Source organism: Saimiri boliviensis, chromosome 10 (genome assembly GCF_048565385.1).
Source record: "Saimiri boliviensis isolate mSaiBol1 chromosome 10, mSaiBol1.pri, whole genome shotgun sequence".
Taxonomy (NCBI): domain Eukaryota; kingdom Metazoa; phylum Chordata; class Mammalia; order Primates; family Cebidae; genus Saimiri; species Saimiri boliviensis.
In genome coordinates, this window is record NC_133458.1 from 114,695,292 (window position 1) to 114,716,849 (window position 21,558).

Genomic DNA, 21,558 nt, shown 5'->3' on the forward strand with positions numbered 1-21,558 from the left:
GGGAGAGAAGAAAGGCTTCCTGGTTCAGAATGCCTTTGAGCTGCCCATGGTTGGGAAGGTGGCACTGGGAGAAGAGGTCCGGGGACTCATTCAGGGGGGCTGCAGGAAACAGGAGCTAGTTCAGAAAATAGAGACTGGTCTGATGACACCCAAACCCATGTTTTCCATCTTAGCAACATTCCCGGAAATGTTTATAAAGCAGTAAGCAGAGATAATCAATCACAATGTACCAGTTATAAAGATCTGTGTGGTCTTTTTACTGTCCCTGTATTACGAGTGGATCAAAGAGCTTGTTACATGGCATGTACAAAGGACAAACTGGCTAGCAGAAATTTAGAGCATGATGACTCCTCGGGCCCCTGGACACCGGTTGGCATTTAGGTGACCTGCGGTGTGCTCTTGATCTCTACACCATGCCCCTGGATCTGAGTTTGCTTGTAGGTTTAAGAATTTGCCTTTGCCCCTTTATCTGGGACGATTTTGCTATTGTATAATGAAAGACTATCAGTTTGTCTGGAATATTTGCAATCCTTGATCCGTATGTTTCTCCTGGTTTGGATTTTTTGTTTGTTTGTTTGACAGAGTCTCCCTCTGTCACCCCGCCCAGGCTGGAGTACAGTGCCTCAATTTCCGCTCACTGCAACCTCCACCTCCCGGGTTCAAGGGATTCTCCTGCCTCAGCCTCCTGAGTAGCTGGGACTACAGGTGCACGCCGCCACATCCAGCTAATTTTTATGTTTTTAGTAGAGACGGGATTTTACCATGTTGGCCTGGCTTGATCTCTTTATCTCGTTATTTGCCTGCCTCGTCCTTCCAAAGTGCTGGGAATATAGGCGTTAGCCACCACGCCCGATCCTGGTATGGATTTATTAATTGACTGTAGGGAATTTGTCATTATGCTGAATGAAATGTTTGTTAGTCAAAGGCTGTGCCTCCTCAGAGGTATACAACACTTTCCATTGAGTGCTAGGAAAATAATACTGGAAACTTCTGTTTCCATTTTAATGTAAACATAAGAAAGAAGTAAAGCTTCACTATCATCGAATGGACAATCTCAAGGGTGTACAAGTCAGAGATTCTCATGTCACTTCTCCATGCTGTGTAAAAGGACAGAGACAGTCAAGTCATGACCCCAAGCCTTTTCTGTCATTGAGATTTGTTGCAGTTTATGTAAGTGAATTTACATGTTATATGTCTATAATATTGTCATCTCACATTGTTATATTTTATTATGTTATCAAGTTTAGGCTAAACAAAAGGCACAAATATCTTTTTAAAAAAATTCTGCAAAAAACTCATGAACAGAGGATACTTCTAATACAGCCAGTCAAGTGGAAAGCATGTAAAAGGATGGAGCAATCACCATTGCTCAAGTCCTTCTGCCACACAATGAAGTTAAAAACACGACAGTCAATTCTGATGTAAAAAATCAGCCACAAAAATATACACTATATAATTATATAAATTTTATGCACTAGGCTGGGCGCAGTGGCTCATGCCTATAATCCCAGCACTTTGGGAGGCCGAGGTCAGTAGATTACTTGAGGTCAGGAATTCGAGACCAGCCTGTCCAATGTGGCAAAACCCCTTCTCTACTAAAAATACAAAAATTAGCCGGGAATGGTGGTACATGCCTGTAACCCCAGCTACTTGGGAGGCTGAGACAGGAGGATCGTTGAACCCAGGAGGGAGAGATTGTAGTGAGCCCAGAACACACCTCTGTATTCTAGCCTGGGCAACACAGTGAGGTTCTGTCTCAAAAAATAACAATTACAATTATATACACTAAATCTATATAATTAACTAAGAAAACCTTTTAGAAAGGGATTTACAAGACTCATTGTTGAGGATGATCTGACTCTAAGAGTATGTTGTACCCTAAGATACTAGCTAATAATAGTAAGTAAGCATAATTTATAAGAAAATATACACCATTAAGGGCATATGCTTAAGTTTGGGGATCACTGAGCAAGAGCATCCCCTTCTGTGTGTCAGGTGTCTAATAAGATGGACAGTACCTTGGCGAGCATGACGTCATCATGGATATAGTGGCACCTGTCCCAGTATTTCTTCTCTACAGCAAAACACCCCATGGGCCTCTACCCTGGGTATAGCCAGTCCTAATTCCAGCCAGCCCAGCAACTCAGAAACCAATTCAGGGGCCAGAGCCCTGCCTCTGGCAAGTCTTGGAGGCCTGAGTCCCTTAGCGTAATGAATATTCCTTTTTAAGTACTGTAAGTATCATAACAACAAGGGCAAATGGGTTCCCACAGGTAGCCTGTAAGTTCTCCATCGCAGAGCAATGGGGCCAGGAAAGTGTCTTACCATGTGTTGGAGGAGGTTTACTTCCATGGGCAGGTAAAGAAAAGTGCAGAAAGAAGACTGAGCAGAAGTGACTAGACATTGTGGCAGGACTGAGGAGTGAGTTGTTGTTGTTGTTTTTTTTTTTTTTTGGTTGTTAATGGAATTAGGACTGTTTTTCACACTATTATCATCAGCAAGGTCAGGTATGAAAAGACTGAATGCAGCAGCATAGAATTCAAAAGAATGATCAAGCACCTGCCTTGTGTGCCTCACAAATACAGGTGCCGGCAATCCAAGTGGGCACCAAGGGGCAGTTCTTAATGTTACATGGCTAGTGGCCTCCACCTGCTTTAAACTGCATTGAAACATTCAGAAATATTCACTTTTCCCTTTTTTAAAATAAGAGAATTGAGGTGGGAGTGTTGGGGGGTGTGTGCGTGTGCTGGGGCCTATGCCTGTGCTCATGAATACACCCTCGCCTTTGCCAGTAGTGTGTTTGTCATCAAACTTGAAAGGAGTGCAAGTTTTAGCTGGAGGGAAAGCTTTTTATAGCAGAGTTACAAATCATTTCAAGGAGTGCTTTCCAGTTAAGAGCTGACAGCTCCCGCATGAAGTGACCATGCCAGGCATGCCATTCAAGGAAGCTTGGAGACCAGTTTCATTTGTCATTTAAAGTGGAAGTGATATGATCTGTTCTTGGGGAAGCCATGTGAGCAGGCAAGAGGTAGTGTTTCTGTAAGTTTCACTGTCTTTAGATGAAACCAGAAGGAGGTGTTAGTGTGATATAATATTGAGCCTGAAGTGATTAAGCAGTTGTATGCGGAGCTACTGTTTGGGGCACAGTGGAAATGAAAATGTTTATTGTTGCACAGAAGGTGCCTGGCCACCATGTTTCTGTTCAATCAATGATCCATTTGCTGTTAGAACTCCAAGCCATAAGTTACTGCATCTGCGTGCCATACTTTTTTCCATCATATAATGAGAACTCCAAGCCCAGAGAGAGAAATCAGACACAGATCTCTTAAGCTGGAGATGGAAATCTATGGTACAGTAGACTTAAAGCTAGCATTGACAAAGTATAGTAGAAGTCAACAAAGACATTCCTAAAAGTCCATTGAGAAAGATTCCTGTTTAAGTAAGAGATTAAGTCAACTAGTCTCTGAAGCAAGAAGGGACCTTCCAGTACACCAGACCCAAGGGTCATGAATAACAGAGGACACATAATGTCTAGACTAGATAAGAACTCATCTCTAATCCCCACTTTTAGCACCAGTTCCTAAGTACAAAGGAACTGGAGGCTGATATCAGAAACCACTGTGTTTCCATTCAAGTTCACTGGCTATAACCATGTAAGCCTTGACTGTATGGAAGTCAGAATCCTGAAAAAAAAAAAGAAAAAAATAGTTTTTTTAAAAAAAAAATTTTAAACAACATTTCAAGTAATTGTTAAAATAAGAAAAATATGGTGGTTGACAAAAACATGTTGTCTTTTTGTTATATCAATATTTTTGTATGAAAAATTAAATATTCAGAGGAACTTAATTGTAGGAAAAACAAGTCATAAGCAACATCGGTTGTAGGCAGAGACAGTTCCAGCAAGAAGGATTTGGATGTTGTTCTACATCCATTATTATAAATTCTTGCTGAAGAAGCCTCTGTTATATTCAGGGATAGCACAGAATTGTCCTTCCATGGGACTTCAACATCATATCCTCTTCTTCCTTGGCTTTCTCTAAGGTGAAGCTGGGGGCCACAGTCAGGTGTGTGTTTTCAGTGTAGCTGAGAACCTGCATTCTACTGGTAACTGTGATTTTCTCCTGCTTCTTTTCAACTGCGGCAATATTAGCTGATGCTTTCCTTGCTTAATTTCTCCTGCTTCTTTTCTAATTGGAACTGTGATTTTTTCTCCTGCTTCTTTTCAACTCCCTGCAATGTTAACTGAATGTTAACTGATGCTCAGATGCCTTCTTTGCTTAATTTCACTTACGTGTTAAAAAGTAAAAAAAAAAAAACCAAAAAACAAAAAACTGGAAATATATATGCATTTAGACAGCAAAATCTCAGAAATTATTACATTCATATTTTTGAAAACATTTTCTTTCTTGCTTTATTCTGCTATATATATGAATTTTAACATGCAATATATATATATAGTTTAATTTACACATGGCTTTTGTGTATTCATATAAATCTTGAATAAATTAAGAAATGGCTATGATTCTCATGACAGTTTAGGGTCTATGTCCTAAGTTTTATCATATGCAAATACCTGAATCAGTAGACTTTCACTGATCATCCCAGCCAAAATCTTATTGTACAAAACAGGCAAAACCAAATAAGCAGCATCCTGTGTAGCCCTCTGCCTTAGTGACGCTTATTTCTGTCTGGGAATGCAACACGCTATAATGGCTTCACCAGATGGGACACTTCACACTGTCAGCACCCCCTTCCACCCCAATATGCCACTGTGTAGGAGAGAAAGGCTTTCAGTGGATGAGAATAAAATGAGGACAGTGTCCTTTTTGAATTAAAAATACAGCACTCACGAAAACCACAGGAAGAAAGTTTAGTTCAATAATTTGAAAGTGAGGGTGGATTTAGGTGCCTCATTAATTACCAGAAGCAGAATCTGGGACACCCGGGTTATTTCCTTTCCTCATCCTGAAGCAAAGTGGCTTGTACTCTCACCACACTGCTCTTGTTCTACCACCTGCTCTGCTAATTTCACTGACTTACACTTTTGGAAAATTAAAATCCAAATCAAAGCTCTTGTTATTAAAGTCTCACGATTCGCCATGCAAACGTGTCATGGCAATGCCCACAAATGGCCCACACAGCACCAAAGCTGTTCATTGCCTTCCCATGTTCCCCTTTCGCTGACAAAGAATGCTAACTCTGTAAATAAATGAAGGCAGGCAGTATTTAGGCCCAGGACTGCTGTCCTTTTTAAACATTTAGCGACACGGCATTTAAAATACTTGTTGATGGCAAAGACTGAGACAGAGCCACCTTTTTCCTATTGCACAGTCCCTTTTCACTACCCAATGTTGTTACCTTAATAATTTTTTTTTCTTTTCTTTAAATTTGTGTTTAACCTCCATCCCTTTACTGTATTCTTTTTGTCTGTGCTTTTTGTGGTATTTTGATACAATCACTGCTGAGTTCATCTTCCCCTAAGCAATCCTTCTCCTTAGGTATTGGCCAAAATAAAGGCTGGGGCTACCTGGGGGTACTGCTCAGATGTTCAACACATGTAGGGGCTGCAAAAAGCATTTCCTCAATGCATTTCCTTTATGTTAATGCACTTCAAATTCTAATAATAGCATTTCATTTAGGGGAAAAGTAAGTTGTTCTCTGTCAATGAGGCAGATCATTACTTTTCCATTTGCTATTGTGGATATGTGTGTTGTCCTTCATAACTCACATGCTACAAACACATCAATCAATGAGAGGTGACATGAGTTATTTTTCTAATAAACAGCACAAGATATTGTACTGAGCCTGGGACGGTATGTCACCCGGACCCCCAATGACCAATAACACGTATTTGTAAAGTTCCCTGCTGCTTTAGAAATATGGTTTATAATCTCTCTTTTCCTCTGTGAAACTGAATTATTTATTTCAGTTGAACTCCTAGGCATTTCATGTTTAGACTCTTTGTGAAGAAGTAGCAAAACATTGTGGTTAAGAATTTGGATTTTGGAGTCAGAAAGGTCTAGATGAGCATCCAGGCTCTGCTGTGACCAGCCAAGTGGCCCCCTGCACCCTCTATGTTCTCTTGGAGCCTCAGCGTCCCTTTGTGAAAGTGAAGATTAACAATCAAACCTGTCTGACAGAAGCTGTCTTTTAGAACATTAAATTAACAAAGACTACATTAAGTGCAGTGCCTGGCACTTAATCAGGACTCTTCAAAAAGTAATTTCTTACTATAGTTGGTGTGATTTAATCTTAGGGCATGGTGGGCAGGACCCATCCACAGAGGATGCAGGACGTAGTCACCCACTTAACATTATGAGAACCTCCTGGGAATATTGCATCTCCACTCCCAGGCTTCTGCGACAGCACGCCGTTGGCTCTTCCTCTACTTCTCTGGACTCAGAGCCACATCTTCCTCTTCCAGCTGTGAAATGACATCCACCTTTTCCACGAAACCAACCCACCATCAAACCCTGCGGATCTGTCCTCTGAAATCTACTATCTTCTCTCCACATCTACAACTGCTGTTGCAGCCCAGGCCACCAGCATCTGTCACCCAGGTCACTGCACGTGCCTTGCGACTGGCTTTCTTGTATTCAATGTCTGTCTTTAGCTCCTTTGCTGCAGAACACGGTAATCTGCTAAAGCTGAAATTTGAATGAGTTATTCCGAGCCAAATTTCTGCTCAACACTTTTCTTTAGCCTTGTTCTTAGACCGAGTTTGCCACCACGATCTGTGCTGTGAGGCCTGGCCTTTCCTGCTGTCCGTTTCACATTGAATCCTCCCTTTCGCATTTCAACCACGCTGGCCTCCAGCTCCTAGCAACCAAGGAGCCTTGATGAAGCCACGGTTTATTTTTCTTCCTGCATATACTTTAATATTTATAACCGGGAGAGAAGAATTCAAAACTTCCTTTTCCTTCCTAAGGGCATGAAGAGGTTTAGTGAGTTTTTATTTTCCATGGGCTTTTGGAGAGTTTCACATAAAATGTCAAAAACAAGCCCCAATATATTATTATGACTTGAACTAGGCCCAGACAACTTTGGTATTTCCAGCAGGACTGAAATTATTAAACCAACAGCCATTCCCTTAGCATGTGTGAACTTCCATTTCCAGGCCAAAGTCTAGCTAGGAAAGTGCTGACATTTTGAAACCTTATATAGCAGAAGAGGGTAGTGGAATGTTTTGTAACCTCAAAAAATGTTTAGTTTGGGATTTAATCCCAGGTATCACGGTAAGTTAGTCAGATAAAAGTGAGATACTCAAGGTGGACACATAACTGACTGGGGAACCAGGAGTTCAAAAACAGCATTGGAAGTGAGGTCCCAGGCTCTTGAGCACGAATCTGTTTTATGGTAATTTCTGGGTGATAGTTCAGCAAAGCCCTCCTCCTCTATTTCTGCTGTTATTCTGATCCCTCCACTCTGGTTATTGCTGGGGAGTACTCAGAGATAAGCCAAGAGGAGGCCAAGGGACTGTAATTATAATAGAAAGATGATGAGAACACTTGTCAGAGGACTCCCAGCTACATACAAAAGCCTCTACACTCTGACAGCTGCCCAGGATGAGCAGTCCTGGTTCTTATGGTGCATATAGGTGTCTTCTGGAATATATGGCAATACTGCAGTTTTTCCATCTCTGCCATTTCCTGAGTGGCAAGTTGGTGGGGACATGGCAGGGTGGTTGGCATGTGTGATGCTGGGTAGCCGGGCTCTCAGTAATTGCATCTCTGTCTTCATCTAAATTTTACAGGCAAAAGTGAACAAGCTGTTGGGCTTGTTACTGTTTTCAATTTTGGTCAATTCATTTTAACCATTGAAGCCTTAAAGCTTGGAGCCTTCCTGCTAATATCAATATTCCTTGGCCATATATTGTCATGGGAATTTTATGGAGATTTTCGGAGGTTAAGGGAGGTCTTCCAAGGCCTTCTGGATCTGGTTAGTCCCCTCTGCCATGCTCTTCAAGGCACTTGCTCTTTCTCCATTTACAAAATCTATCCCAACTGTAATAAGTAGTTTATCATCCTCATCCCTCCCAGACTGGAAGTGCCTTGTGGACGCAGGCATCTTGCTTATATTATTCACTGTGGGTTCCCATATGTTGGACCTATAGCAAATGCTAAATAAGTTTCTTTTTTTAAAGAATGGATGAATAAAAGTAACCCAAAACCAGAGAATATGTCATAAGATGAAACTCCCGAAATATTAGTGTGGAATCTAAAAAGATAAAGAGTTTGCTGCTGCATTTTAACTAAGGCAAGTTTTACTACCTTCTGACACTAATCTAATAAGAAGAATGTATAATAATTTAAAATAGTTGATAAGCTGGACTTCATTAAATTTAAACAATTCTGCTTTGTGGAAGACACTGTCAAGAGAATGAAAAGACAAGCCAAAGACTGGGAGGAAGTATTTGCAAAAGACCTATCTGATAAGGGATTGTTATCCAAAACATAACAAAAACTCCTAAAACTGAACAATAAAAAACAAACAAACAAACAATGAGATTTAAAAATGGGCCAAACATCTTAAAAAAGAAGATATAGAGATGGCAAATAAGCATGTAAAAACATGCCCCACACTATGTGTAATACAAATTAAAATAACAGTGAGATTCTACTATTGTCTATTCAAGTGGCCAAAATTTAGAAGGCTGACAATTCCAAATGCTGACAAGGCTGTGAAACACTAGGAATTCTCTTTCATTGCTGATGAGACTTTGAAATGGTACAGATATTTTGGAAGACATTTTGGCAGTTTCTTATAAAACTAAAGGAACTCTTACTATATGATCCATGGTATTAACCCAAAGGAGTTTAAAACTCACAATCATGTAAAAACCTGCATATGGGTGCATATTCTCTGTCTTCATCTAAACTTCACAGGCAAAAGTGAAGAAGCCATTGGACTTGTTACTGTTTTCAATTTTGGTCAATTTATTTCAACCACTGAAGCCTTAAAGCTTGGAGCCTTCCTGCTAATACCAATTTGCAGTTATTCATAGTTGTCATAATGTGGAAGCCATCAAGATGTCCGTTGGGGTGAATGGATAAATAAAACTGTGGTACATCCAGACAACGGAATATTATTCATCACAAAAGGAAGAGCTACCCAGCCATGAAACGACATACAGGAAACTTAAATCCATATTATTAAGTAAAAGAAGCCAATCAGAACAGGCCACACACTGTGTGATTCCAACTACATGACATTCTGGCAAAGAAAAAATAGTGGTTGCCAGGGGTTCAAGGGGAAGAAAGAGAAAACCAGGTGGCACACAGAAAATGTCCAGGGCAGTAAAACGATTGTGTATGACACTATAATGATGGATACGTGTCCTTATACATTTGTCCAAACCCATAGAATGGGTAACACCAAGAGTGAACCCTGCTGTAAACTATGGCCTCTGGGCAAGAATGACGTGTCAATGCTGCCGGTAGATCAATTGTAACAAGTGTACCATTCTGGTAGGGCAGCAGTCCCCAACTTTCTTGGCACCAGGGACCAGTTTAGTGGGAGATAATTTTTCCACAGACAGGGGTGGTTTGGGAGATGGTTTTAGGGTGAAACCTGCTCCATCCCAGATCATCAGACATTAGATTCTCATAAGGAGCATGCAACCTAGATCCCTCACATGCACGATTCACACTAGTGTTCATGCTCCTGTGAGAATCTAATGCCGCTGCCGATCTAGCAGGAGGTGGAGCTCAGGCAGTAATGCTGGCTTGCCTGACGCTCACTTCCTGCTGTGCAGCCCAAGTCCTCACAGGCCATGGACTGCATCAGTTTTCTGTGGCCTGAGGGTTGTGGATCCCTGTGATAGTGGCTGTTGATAATGGTGGAGTCTACATGTGTGTAGGGGCAGCAGCCACATGGGAAACTCTTTTCTTTCCTCTGAATTTTTCTGTGAATGTACAACTGTTCTAAAATGTTGAGTCTTAAAAAACAAAACAAAACTCAAGCAAACAAAAAAACCCAGCTAACACTGTGTTTAGAGTGCATGCTAACTGTGTTTAGGGTGATGTTCTAGAATTTTTATATGTGCTAAATGATATCATCCTCTCCATAGCCTTAAGAGGTTAGGGACTATTATTGCCAACTTACAGATGAAGAAACTGAAGTTCAGAGAAGTTGGAGACTTGTGCAATTCATAAAACTGGCAAGGAGCTGGTTCACACCCAGTTGTTTTCTTAACTCTATTATTTTAGAGAAATGAAACCAGAAGCTAAGATAAAGAAAGAAATGAGAGAGGTATGTTCTGAGGCCTGCTCTGTCCAGGCCCTCAGAGGGACCCAGGGGCCATTGTATGAAATTCTGTCCCAACCTTGAAGGAGTTGCCAGGAATTGAGCAGCATTAAAAAAGCAATAAAATAAAAACTCCTAGCAGTAACACAGTGTCAATGCAGCAGGTAGATCAATTGGTCTGGAGACCAGGCATAACTAACTGTGATGTGACTTGTCCTCACACTAAACTGCAGGGTGCAGAGGACGGAGGGAAAGTCAGCGGAGACCTGGGGCAGCCCAGCAAGGTTTCCTGGAAAGCAACGAACCTGAACTTAGCCCAGAAAAATGGGCACAGGGGATGTGAGGGGATGGCTGGAGGGGATGTGGGAATTATGAAGGATGATGTGGGCAAATAAGCCACGTTGAAATTTTTCTTTTCTTAAGTGGATTCAAAATAACCAACAAAATATTGTCCTCAAGCCAAGATTTTTATCCACCTCTGAGAAAAATGTGAGATTTTTGGTTGTTTAGCAGCTTTTCCCCCATATTTGTTTCTCCAGCTATAAAATGAAGATATCACTTTCCGTGTTCCTCCCCCAGAGATGTTGAAAGGGTTAAAGTATTCCGTAAAGCTTGGAGGGCCACCTTACAGCATTTATGCAAAACCAAATTATAATCATCGTTGTTTTTATTGTTGGTTTTTATTATCCTTATTGTAAAACTTCTCTGGGGAAACATCACTTTTAGTGTGGTCATAGTCTGCTCGAACACTTAACCGTCTCACTGTGACCCACCTGACTAGAAAGGAGCAGCAGCTCCTTGGCCTCCACACCCCCTTCTTCCAGCAATCCCTGCTGTTCCAAAGGCTTTCCAGAGGCCAGGGCTGGAGCCTGTGGCTGGGACTAACTCATAAATAGGTTTATTTTTCATTTGGCACATACAATGTAATAAAAAGTGAATTCCTTACTGGTATTTAAATACTAGTAAATTTCACATAAAAATCTAGAATTCTAGCTTTCTTTCTGTAGAAGATCTGACATCCATGGGCCTGCAGGTTGCATCTGCCACAGCAGAAATCAACCAGCCCACTGGATGTGCTCTCACCCAACGACCCTGACCCACATGGCCTTCATCCTCTTGGTGGGTAACTGCCAGTTCTGGGAAAGATCTATCAGCTTTTTTCAGCTACATCTATCTTCCAGTCAAAATATTGACTGGTCTACAGTGAACTGCCTGTAATGGCCACATCAGTGAGTAGGGAGCTGGGGCTGGGTCAAGCAGGAAAGAAGTGGCAGAACTGAGTCGATGGAGACTGAACCAGAGGGAGAAGGAAGGGATCTGACTTCAGAGGCTGAAGCCAAAGGCCAGGTCCAGGAAGTCAGGTATTAGGCTTCTCTCAGTGGGAAATGGAAGTCAACAGCAAAAGTTCTGGAGCCAATTCCACCAGCCCTGAGCATCTGCCAGGGCATGCCCTTTAGTGACACTGCTTGTTTTGATTAGATAATTCATATTTCTACATTATGAACACTGGAAAAATGACATACATATGCATCCTTGCATACATATACACCTACACCCAGATCTAAGCCCAGCACCAGCAATTCCAACATAATAGTTGTGGTTAGGGGTGGAGGAAAGTGTTTTCTGAAAGCTCTGAGCATTTCTAATGCGCAATGTACAGCCGGGGTTGAGAACTACTACTCTTGGTGACCTGATCTTCCTCATGACACCTCATCTCCATTCAGTCATCTCAGTCTGTCCTCATAAACTGAACATTCTTTAAATAATTCAGTTCCTTTTACACAAAACCCCAATCATTGGAAGTTTCTCTCTTCCTCTTTCAGTTTCCTAACGTATGTCTGGGTGGATGAAGGAGGCTTACTATGTCTAAGATCTGGGTGGTTGGGTCCTCTGGATGACATCTTTTGTCCTATTAGTCATTTGAAGCTCAAGCTGGTCCCTAGTGGAACAGGATTTGGCCATCCTTGATGATTAGGGCCTGACAGCCTCCCTGGCTGACTTAGCCACAGTCTGGTTCTGGTTCATGCAAGTGCCATGCACCACTCAGAACCAATGAGACATTGTCCAGCCATCCCCTCTGGTCCATGCGGTCAGCCTAGAGAAGTCTGCTATGCTAAGCACCACCCCAACACAAGGGCCTCACAGTAGTCCCACTAGCCGTTGAGTACCCCTCAGAGCCTATGCCAATCTGTCCATAACATGAGAAATTATCATGGCACTCCAGGCACTACCATGCTGGACTGCCAGTTTACACTGACGGGATCTTGATTGGTAGATGTGGAGGCAGACTGCAAGAGTGTCACCTCCCAGAGTTTTATTAAATTGGAGTTAATATATCCTGCCCTCTGTTTTCCCCAGAATCACTACCCCTCCCCTCTGGATGTCTGTCTTTTTCTCCATTTCTTCTACCAGAAATTGTGGGGCTGGAAGAGACAAATTTACCTCTACTTCCCCTCCACATCTATTGGGATTCCCATGTTGTATCTTCCCCCCTTGGCAGATGGGAATCTTGCAGATAAGGAGACGTAACTCAGGAAGAATTTATGATTATTCTCATTACAAATTAACTTTCACAAATTTTTCTTTCACATGTTCTTGGCTATTCTTATCCACATACTCTCCAGTTGCAGAATCTAGACTTACAATTCTGGGATAGAGTTCTTTCTATTAGACCTGCTATCCTTTGAGGCAAGAGGTGGTCACTTAGAATGGCCCAATTCTGTAAGATAGATTCCACTGTGACAGTATTGGGGACACTTTTAAGACTCCTTGAATGTCCTAGGTGCTTATAACAGAATCTCATATTTGTCTTAGAAGAAAAGGATATAATAGTCACCAGAGCTGTTCAAGGTGTTCTCGCTTTTTCTCTTTCTGGATGGAAGAAATCACTTCTTCACCTGCTGGAAATTAGCGGTGGACATGAGACTTGCTTTGGCCAAGGAGATATGAAGGCTGATTCTGGCCAGCTTAGGAGCCAGTTTGAGCTTCACCATTGCCTTTGTGTATACTTCCAATGTCTTAGGCAATATTCCAGGTGGAGGCTGCTCTACCAGCTGGGATCATGGCTGGGATCCTGGATGGAGAACATCATTCAGCAGAACCCCACACGACCCTCAGTAGATGTGTGGCATGAGTGAGAAATTAATTTTAGTTTTGAAGCCTCTGAGATTTGGTATAGTTTGTTACAGCTGAGCCTATCCCAAGTGAAAAGAAGAATAAAAAGCACGACGGTGTTTGGTATTTGTGTATATACAACCAGGAACACATACCACAACCTCCACCCAACTCAATTCTGTTTTTTTTTTTTCTTTACTCTCCTTGTTCTAAAATTATTTTATATATATTAAAGGAGAAATTCATCTTTTAGAAAACAGATTGTAAATCCAAAATCACTTTTTTTTTTTTTTTTTTTTTTTTTTGAGACAGGGTCTCGCTCAGTTGCCCAGGCTGGAGTGCAGTGGTACAAGCACAGCTTACTGCAGTCATGAATTCCTGGACTCAAATGACTCTCCTTCCTCAGCATCCTGAGTCACTGGGACTACAAGTGTGCACCACCGTGTCCGGCTACTTTTTAAAATTTTTATTGAAGACAAGATGTCCCTATGTTACCCAGACTAGTCTCAAATTCCTCAGCTCAAGAGATCCTCCTGCCTTACACCTAGGCAGGATGCCTCCCAAAGTGTTGGGATTATAGATGTGAGCTACTGCACCCAGGTTTCAAAATTACTTTTTTTTTTTTTTTTTTTTTTTGAGACGGAGTTTCGCTCTTGTTGCCCAGGCTGGAGTGCAATGGCATGATCTCGGCTCACCGCAACCTCCACCTCCTGGGTTCAGGCAATTCTCCTGCCTCAGCCTCCTGAGTAGCTGGGATTACAGGCACACGCCACCATGCCCAGCTAATTTTTAGTATTTTTAGTAGAGACGGGGTTTCACCATGTTGACCAGGATGGTCTCGATCTCTTGACCTCGTGATCCACCCACCTCGGCCTCCCAAAGTGCTGGGATTACAGGCTTGAGCCACCGCACCCGGCCTCAAAATTACTCTTACCAGAACATTGAACACTTTTGCATTGTTGATGAAAATGTAATTGGTACAGCCATTAAGAAAATCAGTATGGAGTTTCCTTTAAAAATTAAAAAAAAGAACTACCATATGATCCAACAATCCTACTTTTGAATATATGTCTGAAAGAAATGAAATCAGTATCTCAATTCATGTTCATTGCAGCATTATTCATAACAGCCAAGATATGGAAACAGCCTAAGCATCCATTTACAGATGAATGGATAAAGAAAACATGGTATGTGTGTGTGTGTGTATATATACATATATGTATATATATGTGTGTGTGTATATATATGTGTATATATGTATATATATATGTATGTCTGTGTATTTATATATATGTGTGTATGTGTATATATCTGTGTGTGTGTGTGTGTGTGTGTGTGTGTGTGTGTGTGTGTATGATGGAATATTATTCAACCATAGAGAAAGCCTGCTATTTATTGACATCATGGACAAACCTGGAGGGCATGATGCTGAGTGCAGTCGGTGAGACATGGAAAGACAAATACTGCATGATCTTATTCATATGTGGAAAGTAGTCAATCTCATAGAAATAGAGAGTAGAAGGGTGGTTGCCAGGGGCTGGTGGTGAGGGGAATGGAGAGGTGTTGGTCAACAGGTACAAAGTTTCAGTTATAAGATGAATAAGTTCTGGAAGTCTAATAGTGACTACAGTTAATAATACTCTATATTTAGCTGAAGTTTGAAAAGATTTGAAGTGTCCTCAAGACACACACACACACACACACACACAAACACACACACACACACACACACACACAGAGTAACTGGGTGGTAATGGACATGTTAATTAATTTGATTATGGTAATCATTACACTATGCATTCATACTGCAAATCATCACGTTGTAATCTTGAATACATGTGATTTTTAGTTGTTGGTTAAACATTTTAAAATCAAAAAAACAAAACCAAAATCACTCATCAATTGAAGAAAGAGTGTGAAACAAGGACTGCAGAAAATGAATAACCGCCACAAAGAAAGCAACGTGAGGTTGATGCTCTGTGCCCTCTTGCTCTGTGCTTGCCTCCACACTTCCTAAGAAACACAGAGCAAGGAGTGCTCCAGCCACAGATGCATCTTCCCCTGGACAACACCCATCAAGATCCTGTCCTGCCCCTCGCCCTGCTCTTCCCCTCTCAGACCCTCCTGACCGGTGTAGGGAAAAGCCTGAGGGACTCTTAGCCATTCTGTTTTTGGAATGTGGAATTGAGAGTTACCTGATCCCAAGCACACAGCCATCTGTGCCTTCTCACAGCGGCCTCATGGTTTTTTTTTTTTTTTAATTGTTTTTTGAGACAGAGTCTTGCACTGTCACCCAGGCTGGAGTTTAATGGCCTGATCTTGGCTCACTACAACCTCCGCCTCCCAGGTTCACATGATTCTCCTGCCTCAGATTCTCAAGTAGGTGAGATTACAGGTGCACACCACCATACCTGGCTAATTTTTTGTATTTTTAGTAGAGATGGGGTTTCACTATGTTGGCCAGGCTGGTCTCGAACTCCTGAACTTGTGATCCACCTGCTTCAGCCTCCCAAAATGCTGGGATTACAGGCATGAGCCACCCTGCCCAGCCGCCTCATGTTGTTTTCTAGCTGAACAGCACACAGGAATTTTTAAGTCCCCACTCCTTTATCACAAAGCCTGTGATTCCTTTAAAGAACTGCAAAGCAAAGCATCTTTCAAGTTAAAAAGGCCAAGCTGAAATGTGATGGCATCTAAATGTCTATAACTATCCACAGTTATTAGCCTTCTTTCTGTCAGGCCCTCCTATCTGTCTCTATGCCTAGAAAGTGGCTGCCTGCATATACACCATGGAATATTATGCAGCCATCAAAAACAATGAGTTTGTGTCCTTTGTAGGGACATGGATGAACCTGGAAACCATCATTCTCAGCAAACTGACACAAGAGCAGAAAATCAAACACAGCATATTCTCACTTACAGGCGGGTGTTCAACAATGAGAACACATGGACACAGGGAGGGGAGCACTACACACTGGGGTCTGTTGGGGGGATATGGGGGAGGGATAGTGGGGGGTGGGGAGTGGGGGGATAGCATGGGGAGAAATGACAGATATAGGTGAAGAAGAGGAAGGTTCTTCTCTGCCATGTGTGTACCTATGCAACAATCTTGCATGTTCTTCACATGTACCCTAAAACCTAAAATGCAATACAAAATAAAATAAAATATAAATTTTTTTAAAAAGTGGCTGCCTGCTACTTCAATTTCAGTTTTCTTAATTTTAAGACATTTATCTTTTGGTCACTTTATGTTAGATTGATGCAAAAGTTATTGTGTTTTTTGTCATGAAAAGTAATGTACTTTTGTATCAGCCTAAAATAAATATTATTTATTTATTCCAAACTTATTTAAAAGAGGACTCAAGGAGGACAAGAAAGACGTGTTTGTATTTCAAGATTAAAAAAAAAAATAAATGGGGCCAGCCACAGTGGCTCATACCTATATTCCCAGTACCTTGGGAGTCTGAGGTGGAAGGATCACTTTAGCCTAGGAGCTCAAGACCAGCTTGGGCAACATAGGGAGACCTCATCTCTATAAAAAGTATAATTTTTTTTTTCTTTTAAACTTTTATTTTTACGTCCAGGGGTACATGTGCATGTTTGTTACATAGGTAAATGTGTGTCTTGGGGGTTTGTTGTACAGATTATTTCATTGCCCAGGTATTAGGCACAGTACCCATTAGTTATTTTTCTGATCCTCTCCTGCCTCCCACCCCTGACTCTCCAATAGGCCTCAGTATATGTTGTTCCCCTTTATCGGCCATGTGTTCTCAACATTTACCTCCTACTTGTAAGTGAGAACAGGCGATATTTGGTTTTCTGTTCCTGTGTTAGCTTGCTAAGGGTAATGGCTTCTAGCTCCATTCGTGTCCCTGAAAAGGACATGATCTTGTTCAAAAAGTACAAAAATTAGCTGAGTGTGGTGTCATGTACCTGTAGTCCCAGCTACTCAGGAGGCTGAGGTAGGAAGATCACCTGAGTCCAAGAGGTCAAGGTTGCAGTGAGCCCTGCACTCTAGCCCAGGCCACAAAAAAGACGGCGTCTCAAAAAAAAAAAAAGAAGAGAAAGAAAAAGAAAAGAAAATAAAATATATGAAAGGCTGAGCAAAGTAGCCCTCAGCCAGAATGAAGAAGTTACATGAACGTACACTGTGAAATCTCTTCCTCTTGCTGGATGTGGGCCAAAACCTGATTTTCTTAAAAAATGTCCTTAAAGTGTCAAAGTATCCATAAAATTAAATAAAATTTGTTCAGGAAAAGAACATATAGTTCTTACAGTGAAACTAAAGAAAATTTCCCAAGGGCTCCTCATAGAAAGGAGACTGAACAAAGAAATGACAGTAGGCTGGGCACATTGGCTCATGCCTGCCTGTAATGCCAGCTCTTTGGGAGGCCAAGGCAGGCAGATCACCTGAGGTCAGGAGTTTGATTCCAGTATGGCCAACATGGTGAAACCCATCACTACTAAAAAATATATACAGAAATTAGCCAGGTGTGGTGATGTGCAACTGTAATTCCAACTACCCGAAAGGCTGAGGCAGGAGAATCGCTTGAACTCGGGAGGTGGAGGTTGCAGTAAGCCAAGATCATGCCACTGCACTCCAGCCTGGGATAGAGTGGGATTCTGTCAACAAAAAAAAAAAAAAAAAAAAAGAGAGAAAGAAAGAAAGAGAAAGAAAGAAAGACAGAAAGAAAGAAAGAAAGAGAGAGAAAGGCTGAGCAAAGTAGCCTTTAGCCAGAATGAAAAAGTTACACAAATGTGCACCATGAAATCTTTTCCTTTTGCTGGATGTGGGCCAAAGTCTGATTTTCCTAAAAATGTCCTTAAAGTGTCGTAATATCCATAAATTAAATAAAATTAGTTCAGGAAAAGAACAAGAACTGTAAGTTACTATAATATTGTTGCTGGGCATTTTATTAATAGATAGACATATATCTTTGATCTAGCAATTCTATTTCTAGATTGTCACCTAAGGAATTATTTAAAAGTGTGTGCAAATGTTAATGAGAATGATATTTGTTCTAAAATAAGGAAAACACTGTACATGTCCACCTCTAAATTGTGGTACCTGCTTACATAGACTCTGAAGGAAGGAGTATTGGGATGGTGACTGGCCACGGGGGTGCGGATTCTGTCACCTCTTACTAAGCCTTGGGATAAGGTGTCTAACCTCAGGGGCTGACTCTTCATTTCATTGGGGGACCTTAGTGCTTTTTGATTTCAGCATTGGAGCTTTAGGTAAATTTCAAGAAAAAAAAATGGAAAATTTTTCAAATATCATATAAATAGAAAGGTACTTATACACAGTCACAGAAAGGGTTCTGAAGCTATACATCAAAGTGTTAACAATGTTTCCATAGTGAAATATAAGTTTTATAATTTTCTGCCTCTTTCTGGCCTATATGTTTTCATTTTTCTACTGAAAACCTGCTTTGCTTTTATAATGAAGGGGATACCCAAACATTATTTTTATTAAAAAAAAAAACAACTATTCATCCCAATAGGTAAAAGGACACATAAGTTGTAGCATATCCATCCAATCAGATACTACTAAGTAATAAAATGGAGCAAATTACTAACAGAAGCAACAACATAAATGAATCAAAAATATTATGCTGAGCAAGAGAAATCTGACACAAAGGAATACATCATTTGTATAATTTTATTTATATGAGATTCTACAGCAGATAAAGCTCATCTATAGAGAAAGAAATCAGATCAGTGATTGCATAGATGAGAGGGTGGAGAAAACCGATAGCAAGGTGGTCACGGAAGCTTTCTGGGGTAATGGAAATGTTCATATCTTTGTTGTGGTTAATTGGGGTAGACATTTGTCTAAACTCATTGAATTGTATGCTTAAAATGAGTGCTCTTTTAAAAAAAATTGTGCTTTAGGTTCTGGGATACATGTGCAGGACATGCAGATTTGTTATATAGATATACATGTGCCATGGTGGTTTGCTGCACCTATCAATCCATCATCTAGGTTTTAAGCCCTGCATGCATCATGTATTTGTCCTAATATTCCCCTTGCCTCCCACCCTACAACAGGTCCCAGTGTGGATGTTTCCCTCCCTGTGTCCATGTGTTCTCATTGTTCAGCTCCCACTTATGAGTGAGAACATGTGGTGTTTGTTTTTCGGTTCCTGTGTTAGTTTGCTGAGAATGATGGCTTCCAGCTTCATCCATTTCCCTGCAAAAGACATAATTATTCTTTTTAATGGCTGCATAGGATTCCATGGTGTATATATGCCACATTTTCTTTATCCAGTCTATCATTTATGGGCATCTGGCTTGGTTCCAAGTCTTTGCTATTGTAAATAGCGCTGCAGGAAACATACGTGTGCATGTGTCTTTACAACAGAATGATTTAAAATCCTTGGGGTATGTACCCAGTAATGGAATTGCTGGATCAAGTGGTATGAGTGCATTTTATCATATGTAAATTGTACTTCAGTAAAGTTGGTGTTTAACAAAAAATTTGGCTTCATTTTATTTTTGGAAAATCGATGAGATTTCAGAGCTAAAACTATGAAACTCTGAGAAGAAAACTTGGGATACATTTTTATGATTTACATTTGCCAATGTTGTCTTAGATATGACATCAAAAGCATTAGGAACAAAAGAAGGGTAGATAAGCTGGACTTCATCTAACTTAAAAATTGTATGCATTGACGGACACTATCAAGAAAGGAAAAGGGCAGTCCATAGAATAGAAGAAAATATTTGCAAATTATATATCTCATAAGAGTCTATTATTCAGAATACATAAAGAGTGTTTACAAGTCAATAACAAAAAGTCAAACAAGCCAATTAAAAATTGGTCAAAAACTTGAAAAGATATTTAACCAAATAAGTTATCCAAATGGCCAACAAGCACTTGCAAAGGTGTTCAGACTCATTCGTCATTAGGGAAACACAAATCAAAACCACAATGAGCTACCATTTCACACACTGGGATGGCTCTATGAGTACAGAAAGGAAAACAAGTATTGGGGAGACTGTAGAGAGACTGGAACTCTCATACATTGCTGGTAGAAATGTGAAGTGCAGTTGCTGTGAAAAAGCTTAGTGATTCCTCAAAAAGTTAAATATAAAATTACCAGAAGACACAGCACTTTCACTCCTCGGTATATGCACAAAAGAACTGAAAGCAGGGCTGGGAGCGGTGGCTCACGCCTGTAATCCCAGAACTTTGGGAGGCCGAGGCGGGTGGATCACGAGGTCAAGAGATCAAGACCATCCTGGTCAACATGGTGAAACCCCGTCTCTACTAAAAATACGAAAAATTAGCTGGGCATGGTGGTGCGTGTCTGTAATCCCAGCTACTCAGGAGGCTGAGGCAGGAGAATTGCTGAACCCAGGAGGTGGAGGTTGCGGTGAGCCGAGATTGCGCCATTGCACTCCAGCCTGGGTAGCAAGAGTGAAACCCTGTCTGAAAAAAAAAAAAAAAAAAAAAGAACTGAAAGCGGAAGTTTAAGCCAACATGTGTACACAAATGTTCACAGCATGTTATTCACAAAAGTCAAAAGGTAAAAACAATTCAAATGTTCATCAACAGATTAACAGAGACAAAATGTGGTATATTCATGCAATGGAATATTAGCCATAAAAAGTGAAGTTCTGATTCATACTACAACATGCATGAAGCTTGGAGATACTATGCTCAATGAAAGAAGCCAGATACAAAAGGCCAAATATTATGTGATTTTATTTATGTGAAACATGTAGAATAGGTAACTTCATAGAGACAGGATGCAGGCTTTTGGTTGCCAAAGGCTGGGGGTCAGGGGAGTGACTATTTAATGTGTAGAGATTTTTGGAGAGGTGACGAAAATGGTCTGGTCAATAGTGGTAACGGTTGTACAACACTGTGAACATACTTAATGCCACTGAACGGTGCACTTTAAAAGGTGCACATTAAAAGTGCACCTTGTGATTAAAATGGTAAATTTTGAGTTAGGAGTATTTTATCACAATTAAAAAATAGTCAAATGTTATGGTGAAACTATTGCATATTTTTCACTCCTCCTGTTATCATGTAAAACAGCTTCCTCAGAGTTACACTCTTGGCTTCTCAGGCTTGGTCCAGTCCCTTCGTGAGGAAGGTGATTCTCAGGGCATTCTCTACCACGTATCTGCTCTTGCTCAGCATGCCCTGTGACTGGTTAAGTCGGCCTCATTCAGGGAGAAATCTCA

At 40.9% G+C, this 21,558-nt stretch overlaps 1 protein-coding gene across 8 annotated transcripts in view; it reads right to left on the reverse strand.

Annotated features, from left to right (window-relative positions):
- Positions 1–21,558, reverse strand: part of LOC104651814 (uncharacterized) — a 154,312-nt gene that overhangs the window by 62,538 nt on the left and 70,216 nt on the right. The window contains exon 6 of one of the 8 annotated variants that reach the window (XR_012512226.1): positions 19,004–19,552. The exons of the other annotated variants lie outside the window; for them this stretch is intronic. The gene's annotated coding sequence lies outside the window, so the exon portion shown is untranslated. Of the gene's footprint in view, positions 1–19,003; positions 19,553–21,558 lie in introns of those variants that run through there. 8 annotated transcript variants of the gene reach the window in all.